The sequence below is a fragment of the Macaca fascicularis genome, chromosome 10 (genome assembly GCF_037993035.2).
Source record: "Macaca fascicularis isolate 582-1 chromosome 10, T2T-MFA8v1.1".
Classification (NCBI taxonomy): Eukaryota; Metazoa; Chordata; class Mammalia; order Primates; family Cercopithecidae; genus Macaca; species Macaca fascicularis.
The window spans coordinates 79,569,482-79,592,553 of NC_088384.1; the positions used below are offsets into that span (position 1 = coordinate 79,569,482).

At 37.2% G+C, this 23,072-nt stretch overlaps 1 long non-coding RNA gene across 1 annotated transcript in view; it reads left to right on the forward strand.

Annotated features, from left to right (window-relative positions):
* Positions 1–3,426, forward strand: part of LOC123567293 (uncharacterized) — a 62,978-nt gene extending 59,552 nt beyond the window's left edge. Inside the window, exons 3-4 of the long non-coding RNA XR_006690220.3 lie at positions 1,641–1,738; positions 3,224–3,426. This is a non-coding gene — a long non-coding RNA (uncharacterized lncRNA). The remainder of the gene's footprint in view (positions 1–1,640; positions 1,739–3,223) is intronic.
* Positions 3,427–23,072: the final 19,646 nt, after the last annotated feature.

Below are 23,072 nucleotides of genomic sequence, written 5' to 3' on the forward strand. Positions count from 1 at the left end.
AACCACATGTGTTCATCAGTCAATGTGCTTTATAGAGGAAAAAGAGAGCATGAGTTATCCTGATCGTCGGTGAATTAGAGGTGGGTTGTGAAAGTTTCTCTTGAATGGAAACCACATGTGTTCATCAGTCAATGTGCTTTATAGAGGAAAAAGAGAGCATGAGTTATCCTGATCGTCGGTGAATTAGAGGTGGGTTGTGAAAGTTTCTCTTGAATGGAGCATCATTTCCAGCTCCTTAGGTGACAGCCCATTGTTTACTTCTGTCCTGGTGCATGCTCTTGGCTGCTTTGGATTTGATTAGCAATGTAAAGAATACGAGTGGCTTTTGGGTCTATAATTAAATAAAAATACAATTGCTTGCTAACACTTGGCTATGACCCACTCTGGAACCAAGCAATTCTCCAAGCTCTACTCCACACCAGCTTCCCAGTCAGGGATGACATGCTCTGGATAACATTCTAGGTCAAGAATCTGTGCAAGAAAATATCTTGGCTTGCTCAGATCTCGTTATGTCTCACCGCCTTAGCTACCTGTCTATCTGCTAGATACATATAATCTTGGGAGTAAGTGGCATTGTCCTCATCTGTTTGTACAATTTAGAACATGTATAAAGTGATTGACAAGAGTAGTTCCATTCTCTATTGAAGATGTACCAAAAACCCCTTTCTTTCAAAGAAAAATTTTAAATTTCATTGTCTACTCCAGTGATTTTCCTCTTCTCTAACCTATAAGTCATTAAAACCCTGTGCCTTTTCTGGCCACACCTTCCCATTTCTGGAAACTCAAAATATAGTTTTCCTTGAAACAATATTATGAAAGGAAGATACAGTGAAAAAAACAATAATTAAGAGGATGATATGGTTACGTTTTGTTTCCCCACGCAAATCTCATCTTGAATTATAATCCCTATAATCCCCAGGTGTCAAGGGAGAGACCAGGTGGAGGTATTTGGATCATGGAAGTTTCCCCTATGCTGTTCTCATTATAGTGAGTGGGTTCTCATGAGATCGGATGGTTTTATAAGTGTTTGATAGTTCCTCCTGCATTCATTCTCCTTCCTGCCACCTTATGAAGAAGGTGCCTTGCTTCCCCTTTGCTTTCCATCATGGTTATAAGTTTCCTGAGGCTTCCGTAGCCATACTGAATGTGAGTCAATGTACACTCTTTCCTTTATAAGTTACCCAGTCCCAGGTAGTTCTTTATAGCAGTGGGAAACTGGACTAATACAGAGCATATTCATATAGAAGCATTTATGACATTATATTTATGTCATATATTTTTAAGGGACATAGTATATTTTATTATGTGCGTTCCTCATTTAAATTTTCTTTCTGTAAATTTACTGCTTTGGGTCTTTGTACGCTCTCCAGAATAGTTTGAATGCTTTTTCTCTTTAGTAAAAACTTCATTAACTCCATGTACCTAGGTTTTCCAGCTTGTTTCTTTTCTATTTGGTTTACATGTTTTTAACCTAAGAGAATTTGTAACATTTTTATAGCAAAATCTATCACTGTTTTCCTTAATAATGTATTTCATCACTTTTACTCATGTAAAGATTGGTCTCCTCTTGAAATCTAGTAAATGTTTGTTTATTGTTTTGTTTTGTTTTGTTTGAGACAGGGTCTCCTTCTGTCTTTCAGATAGGAGTGCAATGGCATTATCATAAGTCACCGAAGCCTCCAACTTCCAGGCTCAAGCAATCCTTCTGCCTCAGCCTCCTTAGCAGCTGGGACTACAGGTATGCACCATGATGCCCAGCTATTAATTAATTTTAGTAGAGATGAAGTCTCACTATGTTGCCCAAGCTGGTCTCAAACTCCTGAGCTCAGGTGATCATCCCACCTCAGCCTTCCAAAGATTAGACGGATGATCCACAACTCCAGGCTTTTTGCTCATTTGCTTTATTCTTCTCCAAATGTAAGGCCAGTTGTCCTTTTGTGATTTACTTTGTAAGCCATCCTTTGTTTACTATCTTTCATGCCGTTTCTGTCCAGTATTAAGCTACCAAAGTGTCTGTTTCAGGAACAGGACTCTCATATTTTCCACTGGCCTATTTATCTTTCTTTGTGACTACATACCTTATCTCTTTAATGTCCTCGCTTACTGGATCCAAGTGTTGAAACCACCCGGGTAAAGTTTATAAAATTAATCAGGGAAGAAGAGAAGGAAGAAACAAAAATAAACCAAGTTTGCAGCATGTCCAGCATTCATCATGAGGTCAGCCTGCTCCCTGACCTGCATCCTTGGAGTTGTTTGGTGCAGATTTTCCTGGAATCACATGGACCCTGGATTATAGTTTCCCATAACTGGTCTATAGATAACAACCTGAACATTATGAGACATTAAGTTTTCTCTTTGAGATATTCCTTCAGGTCCTGATGAAACTACAGACTTAGCTGGTCTGAAGGACCCCACTGATGCCAGTTAGGTTGAAGAACCTTCTGAGAAGAATGCAGTTTCCACATTCTGATGGTTTCATCCTGTTTGCCCTGGCCAATCAATGATCCCACTTTTCCAGCCTCTCATCCTCCACAGTCTCCTTAAAAATGCCAGCTCAGAACTCCTTGAGGAGATCGATTTGATGTTATCCTTCCACCTCTTCACTTGGCAACCTATGATAATTAAATTCTTTCTCTGCTGCATCCCTGCTGCCTCAGTGTAATTGGTCTGTTAGTGTGCAGCGGGCATATAAACCTGTTGGTCCTATAACAAGTTTTGTTATAAGAGCTATTCAAGAGCCTCTTGTGGACATTTGGCTCAGTGCCCCCTTTCCATTGGGATGGACCCAGAGACAAGCCAAGTGGCCACTCAGTTCCACTGAACTAGAGGCTATCTCTGATGTCTTGCCTGTTAGATCTTGTGACCTCCTTGGAGATCTTGTGGCCTCTCCATTCTTGTTGCTTCCTTGGAAGTCTTACGGCCTTCTTGAAGGTCTTGTGGCCTTTTTAGAGGTCTTCTTGCCTCTTTCAAGTTTTGTCAAACCTCCCTAGAAATAAGAAGGACCGTGTCTGAGGGGATTTCTATTCACTTGGAAAGAGAATAAAGGGCATTGCTTGGGTGAAATACTTTGATTTCTGAAATTTGGAACTTGATTTTGGAAGGTCTTGTTATTTATCTTTGTCTTACTATGTATACTTACGGCCATGGAGGAAACCCCCTAAAGGAATTACTAGCAGAAGTTCAGCAGGCCTAATTCAGGGAACTCTCTTTTTTGTATGGCTAGTAACATTTGGTGAGCCCTGAAGGAATTGCTACTGGAAGCTCCACCAGCCTAACTCAGAGTGACCATCTGCTCTTCCATCCTCCCTGAGACCACCTACTGAACTTCCAGTGGAGGTCATTCCTCCCGACCTTGAGTGCATCAGTGCTGCTAGAGACCGACAGGAACAAGTTTCAGCCTTGCCATGTCAAACTCCAGCACAGAACAGAGTGACTAGTACCTATGTTTTGGTGTATGCACATCTTGGCTGGAATGGGAAATGTTGATTTGGTTCTCTGAAGCAGTCTTTTGGGTTGCAGCCTACAAAATTCAGAAGGTTTTGTCTATAAGTGCATGAAACAAATAAAAAGTTGATTTTCTTTTGTAATACTTTCTGGCCACAATACATGCTGGATTCAGGCAAGCAGTGATCATTACAGTACTATCCTGCAGTGTACTGCAAGAGGAAAGAGAAATGGGAAGAGATCCCTTATGTATAATGTTCTACGCTGCTTTGGCAAAATAAACCAATGGAAAAGAAATGCAAAATCATTGTTCAGCAAAGGAAAATACCTGTTTGGCTGACTGACAAGAAAGAGATAATGATATGTTGGTAGTTCAACGAAATAAGCATACAGTTCTCACAGCATTTTCACCTTATGTGGAAGCTGCAGCTGCTCTGCTGACCCCTAAGCTGGAGTCCTCACCCTCCAAAGGTCAGGAGTCAGGAGTGCAAAAGTGGTCTCTCCCTCTCATTCGTGACAGGGAACTCAATTCAATCAGGATGCCACTTTGGCTCTGGGAGGACAATTCCGCTGACTTGTTTAATTGGAAAAGCAACATGCCCATCTATCAGCAAGATGCAAAGTGAATAGAGAATCTGTTCTCCTCAATATTTGGTACTCACAGCCCCACATGGACAGATGTCTAAAATATTTTTAACATTTTTTAACCTTAGAGAGTCAGAGAATGGGTTTGGATAAAGCTCAGGAGGAAACTGATCGATTGCATGCTGATTCACCCAGCAATCTGGTAAGAGTAACTGCCTAAGTTGCAGTGCCCACCTTTGATCCAGGATTGAGTATAAACACTGGAGGTAGACCTAAGCTTGAACATGATTGGGATTGCATTTTGGCTGGTCTGTGGAAGCAGGTGCGCAACCAAAGAAACCTCCAGGAATTTAGAGAGCAACCTAATGAGAGTTTCTCAGAGTTCTTACAGTGGGGTTTTGAAGACTTTGGACAATACATGGATATGGATCCAGAAACCCCAGACAATTTAAAAATGGCATACATGAGGTTTATTGGTCAAAGTGTCACAGATCCTTAGAAAAAAGCTGAAAAAGGTGGACAGGCCTTTATGAATGTCTTTGTCTTAGTTGGTGGATATTGCTTTCAATGTATTTACTGATCCAGGTAAAGAAATGGAAATAAAAATGAAAAATGAACAAACAGCTGACTTGTTGGCTGAGGCCTTGACTCAAGGAGTCCCTAGACCGTGATAGGGACCCCAGCAAGCACACCATCTAAGGTAGGACCACCTTGGCCCCAAACTGTCAATAAAAAGGGTTGTCTCACTGCAGGTCCCAAACAGTATGCCTATTCAAAACAGAAAGAGGACTGGAAAAAAGATTACTCATGCCTCAGAAGCCCAATGCAGGGAAAAGTTAGCCTTCAGTCCACCTAATGCCCCAGATGGCTAAAGGAGTTGAAGCAGATCAGGAAGAATGGGGCTGAGGTCTTCCTCCTGACCCAAACAATACCTTCTATATTTCCTATATGAAGCCTTGGGTAGCAATGACAATAGGAAATCAGTTTTGAAGTATTATGTAGATGCCGGTACTGCTTATTCAGTATTGAACACTCAGTTGTCTAAATTTTCTTTTGAGTTTATAAATGTGGCTGGGGTCTTTGGAAAGATACTAACAAGATTACTTCCCCAAATGTTGTGCTTTCAACTAGGACAAACTCATTTAAAAGCTGGTTTCCTACACATGCGTGAATGTCCTATTTGTTTGTTGGGACAAGACTTCCTGGCCAAATTAAATGCTTAAGTTACCTTTTTTCTGCATTGAATGAACATTCGGGGCCCCCAGAAAAAAGCCTATGTTCTTCAGGTTGCCTTGTTGCAAAGAGAAGTTACTGAAAATGCCCCCACACCTGAAGAGGTGTAAGACAGGGGTCCCCAACCTCTGGGCCATGGACCAGTACCAGTCCATGGCCTGTTAGGAACCAGGCCACACAGCAAGATGTGAGCATTACCACCTGAGCTCTGTCTCCCGTCAGGACAGCGGCAGCATTAGAGTCTCACAGAGTGCAAACTATTGAGAAATGCGCATGCAAGGAATCTAGGTTGTGTGCTCCTTGTGAGAATCTAACCAGTGCCTGATGATCTGAGGTGGAACAATTTCATCCCGAAACCATCACCACCACCCGCATTCCCCACCACTATCTGTGGAAAAATTGCCTTCCACGAAACCAGTCTCTGGTGCCAAAAACGTTGGGGACACTGCTTTAAGAGGTGAGTCCAGAAACTTGGGCAGATGAGGTCAGGGAAAGTGAAAACCGCACTCCGAGTGTGAGTCAAGGTTATGCTAGAGTAACAGTGACAAACCTAAAACAGTACACTATGGGAGAACAGGCACAGTGGGGCATTTAGCCTTTATTGTTTGCCTTACAATATGAGCACATTAGACTCTGTCAGATCCTGCGCAATATGCCTATTCTGCCAGTATAGAAGCCTGGACTTAAAGAGTATACATTTATACAGGATTTGAGGGCCAATAAGCAGATTATGGAAGACGTCCATCCAGTGGTCCCCAATCCTTACATGCTACTCATGACATTGCCTGGTAAGCGTGGCTGGTTTTCAGCCTTAGAGCTGAAAGATGTCTTTTTCTGTATTCCCCTGAATCCAGAGTCCCAATAACTGTTTGCCTTGGAATAACAATACCATGTTCTAAAGCCTAACAGCTGTTCTGTTGGACAGTGCTTCACCAAGGTTTCAAAAACTCTCCAACTATCTTTGAGGAAATACCTGCCAAGGACCTCTGAGACCTCCAATTAAAAGATGCGACTTTGTTACAGTATGTTGATGGCATAGTAATAGCCTGCACTGCTAAGCAGACTCTGACCAGAACACTATATTGACTTTAAATTTCCTGGCAGAAGAAGGATACGAGGTCTTTGTGTTAGGCTGTTTTGCATTGCTGTAAAGGAATACTTGAGACTGGATAATGTATAAAGAAGGAAAGTTTTACCTTGTCCCATGGTTCTGCAGTCTGTACGTGAAGCATAGAGCTGGCATCTGCTTCTGGTGAGGGCTTCAGAAAGCTTATATTCATGGCAGAAGGTGATGGGGAAGCTGGTGGATCACATGCTGAGAGATGTCCCTTTCATTTACACATCCTTGAATTTTCCACAATGTTTAGAATAGCACAATAATACTGTAAACAAACTGTCTCAGAATACTGCTACTGGAAAAAACCTGTCAAATTGTTGGATCTGTCAGAAATTCCCAAAGATCATTCAAGATACACATTTTTCATTAGTGACTTCTTAGATCACGGACTTCTGAGATGTCCACAATCACACTGTGTTTCACTCTGTGAATAACAGAGAGTTCTGTTTCTTCTTTTCCAATCCTTTTATCTTTCATTTCTCTCTCTGTCTCTTTTCTGCATTGCCTGGGATCTTCAGACAAGATTTGATAGTAATGATGATAACACATGCCTTTATCTTGTTTATATTTTCAGTGGGATGGTTTTAGTGTTTTATCATTACCTGTGATCAGGTTTACGGTTTACGAGGCTAGGGAACTTGTCTGTTAAAAGGCTTTTTTGTTTTTTAATAAAGACTGGTGCTATGCTTTGAATGTGTCCTTTTCAGAGGACATGTTGAAACTTATTCCCCATTGTGGTGGTATTAAGAGTTGGCACCTGTGGGGAAGTGACTAAGACATGAAGGCGCTCTACCCTCATCAGTGAATTAGTGTCTTATAAAAGGGCTAGAGGGAACTAGTTGAGGTCATTTTATGCCCTTCCTTCCCTTCTTCCAAGTGAGGATATAGCCTTCAAGGTGATATCTTTGAAACAGAGACTGGGCCGTCAGTGCACAGAACCTCTTAACACCTTAATCTTGGACTTTCCATCCTCCAGAACTGTGAGAAATAAATTTCTGTTCTTTATATGTTACACATAATGAGGTATTTTGTATAGTAGCACAAACAAACTAAGACAATTAGGTATTGGATTTTATTAAATGCATTCTGTGAATCTGTTGAGATCACAATTTTATCTTAATTAATTTGTGAATAATATTAAATATGCTAATGTAAAAGTGGTAAAATAGATGAAAAATTTATTTAATTTTAAATAGTTAAATAATTTGATTAATAATTACCCAATATTTAATTTGAATAATACAATTAATGTAATTTAATATACTTTTTGCTAATGAAATATTATAATTTTGCATTTGTGCTCATAGAGTAAATTGACTTGTTTTTTTTCCTCATATATTTAATTTCTGGTTTGAGCATTAAAACCTCATAAAACCAATTGTGTGTATTCTTTCATTTTCTGTTTTCTAAAACAGGTCAGTTTAAATTTGTTTGTAAACTGTCTGGGTCTGGTGTTTATTTTTGTGGTTTGTTTTAAACAACTGATTTGCTTGCTCTAATGGGTATAGGTCTATTTAGATTTCCATTTTTTTTTTCCCCAGGGCAACCACTGTCAGAAAGGATTTTTTTTTAATTTGGTTTTGGTAAGTCTTATTTTTGCTGTTAATTTTGTTTTTATTTGCCTGCATTTTCAATATTATTGGCATACCAATAATTAATGAATGAATAACTGAGAAAGAAAAAATATAAGGGACACAATTTGGAAAACAAATAGATGGTGAAATTCAAATATATCAGATATTCCATTCAGTATGAATATTGTAAATATTCTAATACAAATATTAAAATGTTACTTGTAAAAGGAGAAACCTTGAATTTAAAAATTGTAGAAAGGGTGAAAGAAAACATCTGAAAAATGTTTGTATATCATACAAACATTAACTAGAATAAAGTTAGTATGGACACACTAGTATCAAACAGGGCAAGAAGAAGAAATAAAGGGAGACATTTAATGGTGATTAGTGACATCACCAGGAAGATATAATATAGTAATTTTAAACTTACAGCTGTAAAATTACCTGGTATTAAAATAATTAGTATAAAAATTGACAGATCTTATGGAGCAAGAAAAATCCATAATCATATTTGGAGATTTTACCGCCTCTCTTCCAGGGTAACATAAGGACCAAGATTCAGGAAGGATGCATAAACTCTGAACAACACATTTAATCATGCCGAGTCAACAGCCAAATTTGTAAATATAAAATACTATGTTAACAACTGATACATGTGCATGATTTCCTACACACATTGAAAATTCACCAAATAGGCCAAACCCTGGATCGTAAAACAAGTCTCAACAAATTTCAAATAATGCAACCATATAGAATATGTTCATTTACTATAGTGGAACTAAGCTAGAAATTAACCAGAACATAAATATTAAGAAATGTTATTTAAACAACCCAGGGGTTAAGAAATAATCACAATAGAAATTAGAAAATATTTTGAACTGAATTGTAATAACAACATTACATAACAAAACTTGCAGGATCCAGCTAAAGCCATTGTTGAAGGGAAATGTATATTCATTTATTAAATAAGAGGAACCACTTGAAATTAATCCAAGAACCCGTTACGAGATGTTAGAGAGAAAAAAAGAGTAATTAAAGCCAATAGAGAAAAAGAACAACAACTAAATTGAATGATGGAAATGGGGGGAAAAAGCTGAAATAGATGAAATTGAAAAATATAATAGAAAGTATCAACAAAGCCAAAAAATGGTTTTCAGGGAGGAAAAATAAAATGATGCCTAACTGGTAGGACTGGTAAAGAGAAAGGATATTAAAAAAACTAATAGTATCAGGAATGAAGGGGGGCATCATTATGGATCCTGCAGACATTGATAAGACAACAAAATAGTATTATGAACAACTTTATCCTAATAAATCTAAAAATATAGAAGAAAAAATATAGGAAAACAAAACTTTCTTTTTTTTAAATTCATTTTTTATTATTATTATACTTTAAGTTCTAGGGTACATGTGCATAACATGCAGGTTTGTTACATACGTATACTTGTGCCATGTTGGTGTGCTGCACCCATCAACTCGTCAGCACCCATCAACTCGTCAGCACCCATCAACTCATCATTTACATCAGGTATAACTCCCAGTGCAATCCCTCCCCCCTCCCCCCTCCCCCCTCCCCATGATAGGCCCTGGTGTGTGATGTCCCCCCTCCCGAGTCCAAGTGATCTCATTGTTCAGTTCCCACCTATGAGGGAGAACATGCGGTGTTTGGTTTTCTGTTCTTGTGATAGTTTGCTAAGAATGATGGTTTCCAGCTGCATCCATGTCCCTACAAAGGACACAAACTCATCCTTTTTATGGCTGCATAGTATTCCATGGTGTATATGTGCCACATTTTCTTAATCCAATCTGTCACTGATGGACATTTGGGTTGATTCCAAGTCTTTGCTATTGTGAATAGTGCCGCAATAAACATACGTGTGCATGTGTCTTTATAGCAGCATGATTTATAATCCTTTGGGTATATACCCAGTAATGGGATGGCTGGGTCATATGGTACTTCTAGTTCTAGATCCTTGAGGAATCGCCATACTGGGAAAACAAAACTTTCTAAAATTGACACAGAAAAGAGAAAATTTGAATACTCCCACCCATATTAAAGAAATAGAATCTACATTTCACCTACTGGGGAGGTGAGGAGACAATTCCAGACTCGGATGCTTTCCCCAGTGAATTCAAAATAAAATCTTATTTTGAATTAATTGCAAACATATATGAAATTGTAAAAAAATTACAGAATTCTGTGTGCAATTTATCCAGCTTTCTCAAATAATGACATTTCACTATTGGTGAATTTTTATCAAATAGTTAAGGAAAAAAATAAAGTGTATATATATACACACCCACACACATATATGTATATATACGTATATCTGTGTGTGTGTATATATACACTTTGTGTATATATAGTATATGTGTATATATACGTATATGTATATATATACACATACACACAGACACATACATATATATGTAAACACTTCTAGAGAATAGAAAAGAGTCATCACTTCCCAGCTTTCTTCATGAGGCCAGCATCATCTTGAACCAATATCTGACAAGGACAATATATGTAAGTAATACTACAGGCCAATCTCTCTGATTCAAAAATCTTAAACAAAATATCTTTAAAAATCAGTGATTTATAGAAATAAAACCATCTCATCATCAAATTGGTTTCATTCTAATAATATATAAATGGTTAAAGATTTTAAAAATCAATAGGCGCAATTCACCACAGTAAAAAAACAGAAAATCATACGATGATATGAGAAAACATGAATGATTAGATTCAAACTATATGTAAAAGAAACTGTTAGGGAACCAGAAGTAAAAGGGAACTTCCTTAATCCGATTAGGTGTAGCTTAAAAAAAACCAGTAGCAAGTATGCCATGATAAAATGTTGAAAGCTTAAGATTAGAAATAGTGGAAAATCTTGTATGTTATTTTCTGTGAGTACTACCTCAAAAATAAATGACTATTTTAGGAGACTTGGGCACTTTTCTAATATTTAGGAAAGATCCAAAAACCAGTGGGCAGTATTCAAAAGCAGTCCTGCCAACTGGAGTTTCCTATGAAGAAATCCATTGTCTTTTAAAGGAAAGGGTTTGACCAAAAAACGCAATGACCTAATCCAACTATTTTAAATGACTTAATTGTATGTTTTGTTCTATTTGGATTGGAAGGTAACTATGAAATTAAAGATGATGCATTTTGTTAATGTTGAAATCTGGCTGGGCTATGATTAATGACGTGCCTCATATTCTAGTCACGTTGATTGCCTTAATCATTGTCCATCTCTTTTTTCATACATTAATTACAACATGCATTTGCGAATTTTTCAGTAGACTGCCATTTTCTATACAAGGGAATGAACTTAGATTAGCTGTTAAGAAAATTGATTTCAGGGTCATCCATCTTTGTGGGTTGACCTCATTGAGAAAAATGATTAAAAAGCCTAATTTTCTATTTTACATTAAGGTAAAATGTACAAAATATTTTGCCTATACAAGGGCAATAGTGGATTTTCCCACATTTTATATGACTACACTAGTTCTCCCTTGTCTGTGTATCTAATTTTGTTGTATAAATATAATTTTAAAGTTAGGGATTTTAGAATGTATAAATAATTAACTTTTCCCACAATACTTTGTAATCAGATTCTGCCTTAATGTGGCACACTGTTTTAGCCAACCTACTGTTCCACTGCTGAATAGCTAACTGTTGGAAAATTCTTTTTTTTTTGACAGAGTCTTGCTCTATCACCAAGGCTGGAGTGCAGTGGCTTGATCTCTGCTCACTGCAATGTCTGCCTCCTGGGTTCAAGCGATTCTCCTGTCTCAGCCTCCCAAGTAGCTGATATTACAGGTGCGCCACCATGCCTGGCTAATTTTTTCTTCTATTCTTAGTAGAGACAGAATTTCACCATGTTGGCCAGGCTGGTCTTGAACACCTGACTTCAAGTGATCCTCCTGCCTTGGCCTCCCAAATTGCGATGATTACAGGCGTGAGCTACCATGCCCAGCCTCTTCGTTTTATTCATTGAAAGATTCAGGTATTCCTCGGAAGTAGTGTTACATGTATGATTTATTGATCATTCATTCATGCTTTTCTTTTTTCTCACATTGTCGCATTGTTCTACTTGCCATCTTCAGCCCTCCATTTTGGTTTTATGTGTTTTATTTTGTTTTCTGGTTTACTTATTTTATTCTAGTAATCTTTTTTTATTATACTTTAAGTTCTAGGGTACATGTGCACAACGTGCAGGTTTGTTACATATGTATACATGTGCCATGTTGGTGTGCTGCACCCATTAACTTGTCATTTACGTTAGGTATATCTCCTAATGCTGTCCCTCCGCCCTCCCCCCACCCCACGACAGGCCCAATCTTTATCTTTTCTGTTAAGCCAGTAGCCTCAGCACTGTTTCCTGTAATTGAAGACCCTCTCAGGCAGTAAGACACATGCTATATACACTGGAGAACACTGTCCACAAGGATCTTTTGAAGTTCTTTTCTGGGATTTGACAACCTTACACCTTTGTATTTCTCTCTCGAAATTTTTTATACATACAATGATATGAAAAATTACCTTTCCCCTCATGGCTTTATGCAAAACATATCATTACAAGCAAACATCATTCACAAGAATTTCACCTTTGAGAAGTCAGGGATGATTGTCTATCTCTTTCAGCAAATATAATATACCTGTGTGTGTGTGTGTGTGTGTGTGTCTGTGTGTGTGTTGGTATATCATACATATAGTGAGAACTCAATGGATTTGCATGGAATGAATTAGTGAGGGCCTTATGTAGAATATATTCATTTTAACACCCAAAGGTGCTTTTCATCAGTCATGGATATACCAGGGCTGGTAACAAGTCAAAGAAGTCCGTCCATCCTTTATCATTTCTTCTCTTCTTTTTCATACTCTCTTAAGCCTCAGTAGGCTGTCTTGACTAAAAGCCAGCAGGCAATGCATGAGGCTGGCTCCCCAATCACCCATTGACCTTCTACCTCCTCCTACTGGTTCTGTCAACTCTTGGGCCTTCTGATTATTGCTCAATACAGAGGGATGACTGGCCCATGTTAGCGGCAGGGGCAGATGATAATTGCTGTGTGATGATTGTTATGATCTGATTTCTGCCATATTTCTCTTGAAAACCTTCATTCAGTTTGTCAGTTATCAGATGATTTGTGCAAATGATTGATTGATTTGATATTAAAAATAGAAGCTTATATTGAGCATTGATCATAGGGAAAATAAAGCAAAGGATTATATGCACAGAGATGTGAAATGTCCCTTGTAAAACAAGTGGTAAGTCAAAAGAAGTGAAGAAACTTCAATTTTTATAAATATTTATTCAGAAAATATGATGTAATTGTCATACTAAGTCAAGAGGTTAATATTCCTGTAAATAGTGTAGCAATGGGTATGATGATTTCTGTTACTCAGACCACAGAAGTACTGTATATGATGTTTTATTTGACAACTATATTTGAGTCTGAGTCTAATACAGAATGCAGATCTGCCCCAAATACCTCTTTTTTCATACTTCACACCAATGACAAATATGCCATAAAAGATTCAGAGGGTTAAAGAGACCAACTTGCGAAAATCTGTTTTCCCAACTTTCAAAAATACCTCTTTGGATGTTCTCAAGGGATACTAAAGGTAATATTTAAAGATGATCTACTTTAAAAAGACCTTTGTTTCACAAACCTGCAAGATGTGCATATATATATATATATATATATTTTTTTTTTTTTTTTTTTGAGACGGAGTCTCGCTCTGCCACCCAGGCTGGAGTGCAGTGGCCGGATCCCAGCTCACTGCAAGCTCCACCTCCCGGGTTTACGCCATTCTCCTGCCTCAGCCTCCCCAGTAGCTGGGACTACAGGCGCCCGCCACCTCGCCCGGCTAGTTTTTTGTATTTTTTGGTAGAGACAGGGTTTCACCGTGTTAGCCAGGATGGTCTCGATCTCCTGACCTCGTGATCCGCCCGTCTCGGCCTCCCAAAGTGCTGGGATTACAGGCTTGAGCCACTGCGCCCGGCTCATATATATATATATATCATATAATATATATATATAATATATATATAGCATATAAAAATGTATTTTAACTGGTGTCTATTATACAATTAAATAATGGATTAAACATTAAAAGTAATAATAAGGTTTTAATAAGGGGTAGCACTCTGTTAACATTAATAATTACCATAATTAATCCTGCAAGCCTTTTTTGCAGGATTTTTTATTATTTCCTACTGCCAAACTCTTCAAACACTCCCAAGGAAACAGTCCTCAGTTATATTGAGTCCACTGCTACATAGCTTAAATTAATTTGTCCCTACATTGCCACTATCTTGTAACTTTTCTCTGCAGGACCCATTCATTACCTAAATATGTAGGAGAAACAGAATGAGTAATGGGCAAACCACTGCACCTTCAGTTAATCCTAAATACTCCTTTTTCAACTTGAGTTAGAAATTTGAATCCCAGACAAATTTTGGTTTGGCAGGAGTATAGAGCATAGAACTGGGAATTTGGAAAGTCGGACATTCACCAAGGAGTAGACAACAATAGGGATATCCATAGGGTTTTGTTTTACACTCCAGCTCCTCCTAATTAATGGTAGCTGCATACGGTGCTGTGTGGAGAAGGGTTCTGAGTGAAATCAGATTCAAGAGAAAATGGTGCTAGGAAGCACTATCAATAATTCTGATATGCATGGGAAGGACAGCGGGCAGCACTCTTGTCATATATTTACCATTCGGTGTCAGTGGTTATTAGCAGGGGGGCAATTTTGCCTGTCTGACCTCCAAGTGAGGTTTGGTAATGTGTGGAGATGTGTTTGGTTGGTAAGGGCTCTGCTGCCATTGAATGGACAGGGTCCAGGGATGCTGCCCAACACCACATGCGCGGACAGCTGCCCACAATAAAGGTTAGCTTGTACAAAATGTCAATAGTGCTAAGGCTGAGAAATCTTTTCCTGGAGAATTATTAAATGCATTTCATAAATTCAACATATCTACTGCCACACACAACTTCACTACCTTATTTTTTTTCTTCTATCTACATTTTTAAGTGATTAGCATTCTCAGCAAAACCAGAAGTAATAGTTTTAGAAGACACAATTATTTTTCATTAAGATAATGCAAGTAGCCAGGCACAGTGGCTCATGCCTGTAATCTCAGCACTTTGGGAGGACAAGGCGGGCAGATCAGGAGGTGAGGAGATCGAGACCATCCTGGCTAACACGGTGAAACCCTGTCTGTACTGAAAATACAAAAAATTAGCCAGTGCGGTGGCACGCACCTGTACTCCCAGCTACTCGGGAGGCTGAGGCAAGAGGATCACTTGAACCTGAGAGGCGGAGGTTGTAGTGAGCTGGGATCATGCCACTGCACTCCAGCCTGGGTGACAGAGCGAGACTGCCAAAATAAATAAATAAAATTAAAAAATTAAAAATAAAAAAATATAATGCAAGTAAAGTTGATCTGAATTCTTAGCTGAACTCAAAGTGGATAGCATTGGAATTGATGTGATGGATTTCCGTTATCCTTTGCTCATGGTCTGAAATATAGATCTTGCTGCCTGTTTGCTTCCATTCACTTATATCAGCTGAAGTTTCTAGTGACAAACAAGACAACCCATTTTGAGTGGTTTACACAGAAAGGGTATTTAGGATATTTGATAGCTCAGATAATTTCCTAGTGGGCTTAGATGATCAGAGATAGGAGCTACACATCCAGGAAAAACTGACAAAAAACATAAGAGTTGCTACAACAAATAACCCACTGCTGAAACCCAGAAACCAGCAACTCACATCCAGGATGCTAAGAGATGATGCTAGAGATTTCCCCAAGGGAACTGACTTCGCCATCCTTCATTTCTTTACTATAAATAATGTATTATTTCTGGTGCTTCCTTCCTAACTTTGCTTTCTTGTGAATAGAAGTCATCTTCTTGGTGCATCTGCTCTGTGAAACCTGGCTCCCCCTGTGTCTTATCTTTAGGGGCAGCTGAAAAAGCACGTTCTTGACTCCCAGTTGGGAAGGTTGTTTGTATGATGGTGGGCAACTGCACCCTTGTCACATGCTCACATTGCTCCTCCATGCCATCAATAACAAACCATATGAGTACGTAATTTCTTTGCTGAGCACTATGCTATGTCTAATTAGTTCAAAATCGCTAGGTCATCATGCTACAAAGTCAGTGTGAGTGCAAGAAAATTATGTCCTGATCTTAGTGCTTGTAGCAATTTTTAAAAATCAGTCAAAACATTTTCTGAGTTTATAATGTGATGGAAGAAGAAAACAACATTAGTGAGAATAAATTGAACTGTATTAAATTTCTCTGTTATTTGACCAAAAATATCTGAGACTCTCATATGCTGATTTTTGAGAGTCTCATCTAAGCTAAAACAACAAAGAAAAAAGAATAAAAATTAAGAGAAGGAATTGACTATTGATATATTTTGGCTATGTCTTCACCCAAATCTCATCTTGAATTGTAGCTCCCATAATTCCCACATGTTGTGGGAGGGACCAAGTGGGAGGTAATTGAATAATGGGGGTGGGTCTTTCTCATGCTGACTTTGTGATAGTAAATAAATCTCATGAGATCTGATGGTTTAATAAAGGGGAATTCCCCTGCACAAGCTCTCTTGCCTGCCACCATGTAAGATGTGACTTTGCTTCTCCTTTGTCTTCCACCTTGATTGTGAGACCCCCCCCAGCCATGTGGAACTGTGAGTTCATTAGACCTCTTTTTTCTTTTTTATAAATTACCCAGTCTCAGGTATGTTTTTATTAGCAGTGTGAGAACAGACTAATACAACAATGCAAGACAATTATAGGAAAAAAATTATAATGACAACACTAATAGAAAAAGTAGAATTCAAGACAACTTGCTCTAATTAAAAGTTATCTATATTGAAAATACATTATAATAAAAAAGCAAAACCAACTAAATGCCACTTAAGGAGAAAACCAATAGAAATACAGAGGTTTGAAACTAAGATGGTGGAAAAGAATAGATCATAGATCACAGTTTGTTATATTAAAATCAGAAAAGGCCAGGTGCAGTGGCTCACTCCTGTAATCCCAACACTTTGGGAGGTTGAGGTGGGCGGATCACGAGGTCAGGAGATCGAGACCATCCTGGCTAACACAGTGAAACCCTGTCTCTACTAAAAATACAAAAAATTAGCCGGGCATGGTGGCAGAGGCCTGCAGTCCCAGCTACTCAGGAGGCTGAGGCAGGAGAATGGCATGAACCCAGGAGGCGGAGCTTGCGGTGAGCAGAGATCATGCCACTGCACTCCAGCCTGGGCAACAGAGCCAGACTCTGTCTCAAAAAAAATTAAATAAATAAATAAAAAGAAAAAATTCAGAAAAAAATGTATACAAAGTACTTTTTGAGACAAAAACTGTACCTAAAATAAGGAGAGAGAATTTCCATTGATAAACTTTCTATCATGAGAAATTGTGAAAAACTTTAACTGTATTCACCTGAAACATGACCTTAGAACTACAAGAAAAAGTAAGCATATTTACAATTATAATGGATATTTCAATAACTTCCTAGAAGTATTTGATAAGATAACCACATAAAAAATCAACAAGCATGAAGAAAATTTGAAAAATATGATGAGCAAAGTTGACCTAATATAAGGTTAAGTATATAGGGTATTTCTGAAGTAATAATTATAAGTTCACATATAGCTTTAAATGAGCATTTTGGAAAAAAGAAAGAAAATCAATAAATTTAGCATCCATCTTAAAAATTAGCAAAATATATCAGAAACAAAATACAAGAAAGGGAATAATAGAAGTAAGAGCAGAATTCAATGAACTAGAAAACAGACATAAAATAGTGAAAGCAAGTTAAAAAGATTTAATGCAATTGATAAACCAGTTATAAGACTAATTAAGACAAAAGAGAAAAGGCACAAATAACAAATGTCAAATAGAATAAATCATATTCTGTGGGTAATAAAATAAGACATAGATACTATATACATTTAAATATCATATGAAATAAATTCCTGGGAAATGAAACATTATAAGTTTATAGAAAAATGAACAGAAAAAAAAACCTCACTGGCCTATAACTACTAAAGACATTGCATATATGACTAAAATATTTCCATAAGAAATCTCCAGGCCAATGGTTTCCACAGAGAATTTTATCATTCATTAGAAACAAACAACTGAAAATATAAATAATAAAACATTTACACTCTTTCAAAGAAAGAAGAAGAATGTTTCCCAACTTAGTGACTCAGTTTATTCAGTCAGCATAACTTTTATCAAAAGTTGACAAGGACATAACAAGAAAAGAAAATTAGAGGTTGGATCCCAGCATGAACACAGAAGCAAAAGTCGTAATTAAAAGCTTAGTGAAAAAACAAAATTAAAGGGTAATGTGTCACATCACAATAATTGTGTTTTATTCTAGAAAATCAAGTTTGGCTTAACATTTGAACTCCATAAATGTAAATATCAATAGTAACAATAAAGGAAAAAAATATATATTAATTTTACTATTTAATAAAAGGGTTGAATAAATTTTAATGTATATATTAATGATGAAAGCCCTTAGAAAATTAGACAGAGAAAGGAACTTTATACATATGTGGTGTGAACAGCAAACACTGTTAATAGTAAATTTGGAAGCTCTATATTTGGGATGGACCCTGAAGCAAGATGACCAGTCTGCTTGCACAAGTTTTCCTGAATATGATGCATGGAGTGTCTGCACAAGAGGATGGCTAAAAATAGGTCAAAGGATTGGAAAGAAAGACATAAAATTCCCTTTATTTGAGTAATATAATTTTGAATGTAGAAAACCAATAGAATCCAAAGATTAATTATTTAAATTGATAAGCAAATTTAACTAGTTTTCTAGATATAAGCTGACTGCAATTTGTATATAAGCCACAAACAGAAAAATAAAATGAAAAAGATGCCATTTACAAAAAGTGAAAATATCAAATACCTTGACTACAATTGAGAAAGATGTGCAAGACTTCTATGTGGAAAATTATAAACCATTGCTGAGGTAAGTCAAAGAATAGTTAATAAATGTGAGAAAAAGATCATGCTTAGAAAACTCAGCATATAAATATGTTAATTATTCTCGTACTATTTGATTTAGAGATTCAAGGCACTCTCAGGCAAAATCGCAATAGTTATTATTTTAAAAATGTGCTATATGTTAACAAGTTGATTATAACATTTATTTTAAAATGCAAAGGGCCAAGATTAGTTAAGACACTATTATAGAAAAAGAAGTGCGGAGACTTGATTTACCAGTTATAAATATTTGTTTTAAAAGATTTACTAATTACACCTAAAATGATAGACCTGTACCACAGACCCTAAAACAAACTCACAGATACAGACCCTTGATTTATTAAAAGAAAAAAAAAAGGTGGCACTCTAGAGCAATAGAGAAAGGGAATTGAATTGAGATTCAGTTAGTTGAACTGGAAAAGTGAGTTGAATTGGGAAAGTCCATATCAATACAGAAAAAATGAAGTTTAATCCACATCAGCATCACACACAAAATTAATTCTATGTGGGCTGTACATGTTAAAGGCCAAACAATAAATCTTCTTATATGGAAATACAGGAGAGTATATTCATGGCTTTGCTAAAAGGATATGTTTTCTTTAAAAATACAGGGAAAGATAAATGCACTTGACTATACAAAAAGAATACATATTCAACAAAGGGAATGTTTCCTGAATATATGAAAAAGTCATTTAAATCCACAGGAAGAAGAACCACAACCTAGCAGAAAATTGACAATAAACCTCACAAAACAAAATCTCCTAATGGTCTATGAATGTATGAAAGTGCACTTTAACATCATTAGTAATCAGAGAAGTGCAAAGTAAAACCACAGTGAGACATTGTGACACACAGAAGGGCTAAAATGAAAATGACTCATGGTCATTTTGGTTGGAGCATATGGTGGAAAGGCACTTCTACCCCATGGCAGTGAGAGTGTGAATCAGTACACCTACAATGGGCCAGCATTTGATGTTCAGATACCAAATGGAAGGTATGTTTAACTTAGACCCGTTTCAGTACCACTCCAGAAATGCATGCACATGAGCACCAAGAAAATTCAGATTATTATTCATAATAATTCCGAACTGAAAGCAAACCAAATGCAAGTCAACAATTGCATAAGTTAATTGTAATATATTCATTCAAAATAATACACACAGCAGTGGGAATGTATGAACCCAGGCTGCAAACAAAAGTTGAGAAGACTTTCACAATTTTGTGTGAGATTAACAGGTCACAAGAGTATAAACCAAATTATTAGATTAAAGTTACACGTATTACATGCATGCATTTGCGCACACAGACACGGGGATGTGAAAGCCATAAAGTTTAGAGATGCATGCTTAGGTGCCAAAATTATAGAGAAAACCAAGGCAGAGATTGCCATCAGCAGCAGGATAGTGGATAGCTGAAGAGCAAAAGTGATTAGGACAGGGAATGAAATGGTCTTTTGGGTAACTGGCCATACTCATTACTCCAAAATTATGACTTGTGTTATATATCTTAATTTTTGTTATACTTAACATTTTTAAAGCAACTATCAAGTACCAGAAGAAAATACAGTTTAGTAATTTTTATAATCTTAGAGTGGGGGAAAATATAAATATAAGTAATAACAAATATAGTCCATAAATGAAAGAATGAATGAATTGAACTATATTTAAGAACAAATGAAGCCAAATAAAATACAATAAGATATGACAACAAAATGTAGGTAGAAAGTAAGCACAGTTAATGGATTGATATAGAGACACAAATAAATAATTTCAACATATAAAGTATCACCCAAATCCTTTGATGGCAGATTTTTAAGAGGCAGTACAGCTTCTTTAGTATAATACTACACCTCTCCCAGGTCCCCTGCTTTCCTCAGGAAAGGTCAAGAAGAAGTCCAAGAACTCTTATCTGCCATTAGAAAGACCCTCATCTTTTCAGTCCCTGAACACTCATAGCATTGCCTACATTTTCTATGTTGGGACTATCAACATTAATTGCATTGAGATATTTTACTCTATTTCTGTTACCTACCACAAGAAGTCCAGGTCACTGTGATAGCAGATTAAATGTGGACATACTTTTTTTGATACAGTATTCTGTTTCAATCAGAAGTGAGGTGCACTTCCCTTTCCCTTGAATCTCAGCAGGTCCTTTGATTGCTTTGATCACTAATATACAACAGAAGTAAAGCTGTATCAATTTCTGGCACCTTACCTTAAGAGACTAGCAGCTTCCACTTTGTTTCTTGAAACACTCACTTTGGAGCACTGAGCTACCGTCTAAGAAGGCTAAGAGCCATTCTGCAAAATCTACCTGGAGAGGACCTGAGGCCATATGGAAGAGTGCCCAGCTGAGGTTAGCCTTCCAGCCAAGTCCATTAAGGCACCAGAAATGTGAGCTGAGCTGTCTTGGAATTGGCTGAGATGAGGACAGCCATCAGATGAACACAGTCAACACAACACAGAGTGGAAGAATCATTTAGCTAAGTCTTGCCCACATCTCTAACTGCAAGTCATGAGATATAATAGTAAAATGGTTGTTTTTTTAAACAACTAAATTTTGGGATAGGTTGTTACACATTCATGAACTGTTAGAATGTATTACTCTTTAATCTCTACATCTCTTTCCATCTCACAGCTGTAGAATGCCCAAACCCTAAACATCCCTTGACCACTACTAGGATCTGTCTATCATCAATCTTACCATTACAGAATCTCACTCGCTTCCCTCTTTTATCAGATGAACTCCAAAGCCAATCATAACTTGGCATCTCTTTCCTTTAAATCCATCACTTCTCATACTATACACCTGCACTTAGGCAAATGAATACTGGAAAGAAAAAAGCCATACTGATGGGTTTCGCCTCAAATTTATTGCCACTAACTTCAAATGGGTCTTTATTTTGCTCATCAGTCATTTTGTATTTTTCTAGATTATTCACTCTCCTACTCAATCCAGGTCTCTGTTTACAACTTTTTCTTTATTCTCAAGCCCTAAACTCACATTCAGCTGACAATCTTTGCTTCCTATTTTCTTGAGAAAATAGAAAAAGTCAGATAGAAAACTGCAGAATTTCCCACCTCCACAAAAACCTACTTATCAACATCAGTAGCTTTTTACTCTCCTATTTCTAATAATTTTCTGTCTGTGTATCCAAAGCAAATATTTCTACTTTTTTAGTAAATGCTATTCTCTTTCAACCCCTCAAGGGAAAAGCTCAGCTTTCCTTCCATCTCTTTTCTGCATCATCAGTTTTTCCCTCCCAACTAAATCCTTTCCATAAAAAGCATATGCTTTTTTTTTTCCCATTAAAAATACCATCCTTTACTGATGTCACACACCCGCCACTTACTGTAACATAACTCTGTTCCTCATTGAGGCAAAATGTCTAGAAATGATTGTCTACTGTTTCAATTCTTCTTCTCCCTTTCCACCTCAGATTCCCTCTAATCAAGCCTTTGCTTCCACCACTCCACTGAAATTGCTCTTACCTAGGTCACTATGACTTCTAATCTTACAAAATTCAACTGGTGATGCTGAGTCTTCAACTGACTTGACCGATAATCACCATTGGCATTCTCTTCATGAAATTCCCAAGTCACTGTTCTCTCCTGGGTTTTCTCCTCAGTCTCTGGCTTTCCTTTCTCCATTGCCTTGTCTTATTCTGACTTATTTCCTTGAACTTGTAACACTGGATTGCTCCACAGCTCAGTCCTCAAGATCTCTTCTTTACCAACCTCCACTCCATTCTAGATTTCATCCAATCTTATGGCCTAAGCACCCTCCATTGGTTGACTTCCACATGTACATTTCCAGCCTGAACTTCTCCCGTGAACTCTAGCCTCTTACATCCAGCTTCTCACACGGTATTTCTGTTTGGATATCTAATAAGCATCTTAAACTTAACATGCCCAGAACTGAACTCCTCATATTCTCTCTCAAACTCATGCTTCTCATAGTCTTTGCCATTAGAGTAAATGAAAACTCTATCTTTCCAAATGCTTAGGCCAAAATCCTTGGAGTCATTCTTGATTCCACTCTGTTGAATACCCTCTATCCAATATGTTAGTGAATTCTGTT